Source organism: Cryptomeria japonica, chromosome 2 (genome assembly GCF_030272615.1).
Source record: "Cryptomeria japonica chromosome 2, Sugi_1.0, whole genome shotgun sequence".
NCBI lineage: Eukaryota > Viridiplantae > Streptophyta > Pinopsida > Cupressales > Cupressaceae > Cryptomeria > Cryptomeria japonica.
The window spans coordinates 321,140,870-321,145,208 of NC_081406.1; positions in this window are offsets into that span (position 1 = coordinate 321,140,870).

Here is a 4,339-nt window from a genome sequence, read left to right on the forward strand (position 1 = left end):
TTGTCTAACAATCTCCCTTTTCCCAGAGCATCAATTAGTAAAATCAGTGAGTTGAGTTCTTAAATCATGGAAAGTCACATATTAGTATCAAACTAAATATGTTATGCGAGAAAAGAGGTAGACAAACCAAAACACATGAAAAGATATTGAGCTTAAACGATATAAAAATGAAAATTCTAAACCATAAGAAATGGAATGCAAGTTAATGATTACGCTTTTAAAATGTTTTGATAATTGAAGAAAAGAATGTGTACTCATTTTATTCATTTTTTATGTAAATATACATACATGTGTTACACCTTCTTAATATTTAATTCTTGTCTTTAAATTGCTTGAAAGATAGAAGCTTAAGATTGTTTTCTTTTAGATGTATATTTGTTTATCCATGAAGGATTGCTTCCTATCAGATAGGATTGGTTGTAACAACATATTGATTCTTTCTATTTCTATTCAATGAAAGATTGTCTTCTTTATCATTGTATTTTTATCTTGCAAGAAATAGGAAGCTAGAATTGAAAGGTGAAAGATTGTCTTTTGTATATATTTATTCTAGATTTATGTGAACAAAGCTAGATAGGCTTGTGTTTGTGGAAAGTTACCTTCCAGGACGAGTGTCGAATGTGGAATTATAGAGAGAATAGTTTGTTTTTTCCAAACTATCTTTTATTGCTATGCATGGCATTATGCTCACCTGAGTAACTTATGGACCATTGAAATAGATGGATTTATTTATGCTCTCTACCACAACCTTGATTGATCTTGCTTGTTTCTTAATGGAATTAAAAAAATGAAAATGCATGTATCATCTAGACACGCATCAGATTACATCTTGTCTTTCAAATTCTTTTTGCTAAACAATTCATGCAGGGTCAGGTATTCTTGATTGACTAAGAATTCCAGGGAAGCGTAAGCTTCAAGGTTGGACGGAAAAAGCACCTGAATCTTGTTCTCGTCTTCATGCTAAAGATTGCATTAAAGATAGCTTGGGTTGTAGATCAAACAATGCATCTCACCCTTTACTTTGTATTATTTTGTTATTGAACTTACAGCAACTTGAAATGCCTAAGTACTGTATGATTGAGATACTACTTATATCGATTTATTGAATGAAGAATCTTTATCTTTTATAGAAATTTCGTGTTTATTACGCTATAAATGGAATGATCAAAAGAATCTATGGAAGGGAAAATGAATGAAATAGACTTATTAAAGGAAATATGAGTTTATTTAAGAACAAAGAGTATTTCGACTATTATTGAAGTTAGCACGATTTACATCTTTACATGCAAACTCGGGATGCAATGAGAAGGCCTGAAATGGAAAACCAACAACCTTGTCTTTATGAAAGGATGTTTTGGGTCCACATGAGACTTAGATGGCGCCGGAGGTTCAGGAGAGGTTGCCATGGTAACCCAGTTGATGGGGGTCGGGACCTATGGAGGCCTACCAGGGTAACCATACCAAGCTATGTGATGACACTCGTCCCTTATGTTCACTAGTGTGCAGTTTGTGTTATTTTCATTGGGAGCACTATTGTGGAGTCATATTTGATTGCTTATGCCTTTGAGTACCTGATATTCATGTTAGACCATGGGATAATTATGATGGATTGTGAGGATTTAGTTTTTTTGGTGCTTCAATTGTTCTTTTGTATTTGCTCCATTGCATGTTTCAAATGGATTCTCTTTCTTCTTCTTGGATCATTCTTGTATCTTTTGGACCGATGTGGTCATATGTAGTATTTGTTTCTGTACACCTTGATGACAGGATGTAATGATGGGTTCATATGTATTATTTGTTTCTGTATGCCTTGATGGTAGGATGTAATTGATGTGAACCTTATGTATTCTTCACCCTATTTTTTATTAGAGGGGTCTTGCAGTTGAAGTAGACCCGAAGATGTAGCCCATTAGCGGTGAACTCCGATATCAATTTGGTATTGTGTGGTGTATGTGTTCATCTGGTTCCTTTTTATTTTGGATGTATGAATGGCATTATGGTTAAAATGTATAATGTAGATTAGATGATATTAATCTTAAATGCATGTATGAAGTAATCTAATTAGATGCAGTAATATGGATCATGAAGAATGTAGGATTAGTGAAATGCAAAGTATTTATTATCTTATAATGCAAACAAAGTATGTATGGAAATTAAATGTATGACATATGTTTTAATTTAAGATTGGATGTAATGTATGGTTAAATTGCAATGAATGAACTTAATCATGGTATCTATATTTTAACCTATCGAATAAATTTAACAATTGATTAAGTATAATTATGTTATTAAGTTAATCAACTTAATTGGAGTAATTAGCATGAGTTGAATTAGTGGTGAACCAAGTAACCACGTTGGGAAACCCCTTAGGTGTTAGTTAAGTCTTCCACTGTGTAATCTGAACTTAATGTTAACTCAATTTATCATTAAACTAATTAAAGTTTTTAAAAAAAAATTGTTTACACTCTTATCTAGTGTTTTAATTTTATTCCTTAGGGGTTGTATATGTGTGTGTGTGTGTGTGTGTGTGCATGTATACATATATATACATATATATATATGCATTTATATATATATATATATATATATATATATATATATATATATATATATATGTATATATATATGTATGTATGTATACATATATATGTATATATATATATGTATATATATATGTATGTATATATATGCATATATGTATACATATATATATAAACACACACACACAAGCACATGTACATATGTGCACAAAGATTAAGCACACAATCTCCCATGCACATACATATATATATGCAAAGATACATGTATGTATATTGAAGCATGTAGCTATGTGCATACACTGATATGTGTATGGACGTATACGGTTATGGAAATACATATCTCTGTATAGATATAAATATGTATATGTACATTTAGACCTATAGGACCATACGGATGAAGGGTCCACACATTTTTTATTAGTGCAAAGGACAAGATGAAACATATGTATACTTATATAGGAACAAATAAAGGGATCGCACAAATGTTTTTTTGGGCTGACATTTTGTGCACCGCATAGCAAAGGGAAAGTCTAGTGAATATTAAAATACAATTAGAAGGAACCATCTATATATTCAATTTTTCAAAGAAAAACTCTTGTAAATACAATACAATTCCAACAAACATTGACAGGCACAAATAGTATGAGAAATACATAATTTGAAAGTAAAAGATAGCTAAAACGTTAAACAAATAGGACAATAGTAGAGATGCAGGAATGACAAGTTATCAAGGTAGTGTTGTGCATTGAATGTTAATACACATTGGTTGTTTACAATCTAAAGTTATGAATTGCGTGGCATATCCAAAATTAGAGAAGATACAAAACATAATTCACCTCATAGGATGGAAAGATTGAATCTAGAGAAGAAATGCTAAATCTACGTGGTGGAACAATAACAAACTCTAAAAAATCAATGGAATGCAAGTGTGTGAAAGAATACATAAGTTAATCAACATAAAATCGGAATTAAAAACAAACATAGTTTTTTTTTGGAACATTGAAAGGCATGTGAAAACTCTCTTAAAAGACAATTTGCAGTCACAACAAAATTTAAACATGTAGGAGGAGAAACATAACAAGTATGATGGAAACTACAATTTGTCGGGTTCATAATTCTTTGAGTTATGTTTCAGTCTGGATAAATCCATATAAAAAAAGAAAACTAACTGTTGGCAACAAAATTTAGCCAAAGAAACACAAGAAATAAAGGGACCAAGTCATATGTGGAAATGTCTTAAAAACAAATGCAAGGATAAAATGTTAAAATTAGAAGGTCACTATGTTGAACCAATCATTTGAATGGTCTTTGAAAGAAATAGATGCGACTCAGTCGTGAAATCAACCTTTGAAGCTCCATCGATTGTTGTTTTGAGCCTACTCTTTGAGTTGTACATTTCAGTATTAACGACAAGGGTGAAGACAAAACAATTGCAATGAATAGCATTGATTAGAGCCTCTAGGTTGTTGTGTTAGCATCAGTGTCATACTAAAGCATGCAAATTTCTCAAGCAGGGATTCACAATATTTTTGTTCTAACCTCGTCGAAAGCAACAACCCACATGTTGCCAGTATGATCCTAAAGCTTCACCTGTAGCAAGTACCAATAATTGCACTCTGGTATTTGTACTTTGCACCTATGGTAAAACCATTCATTGTCATTTTCTTGAACACAATTTTTATTGCATTCTTTTTCATCCACTTGCAATGGACAGGCAGGGTAGCAAAAGGTATCAGGTTTGATAAACTTCACAGTTTCTCTAACAATTTTTTCCATAGCTTCTGTCATAACACTAAAGT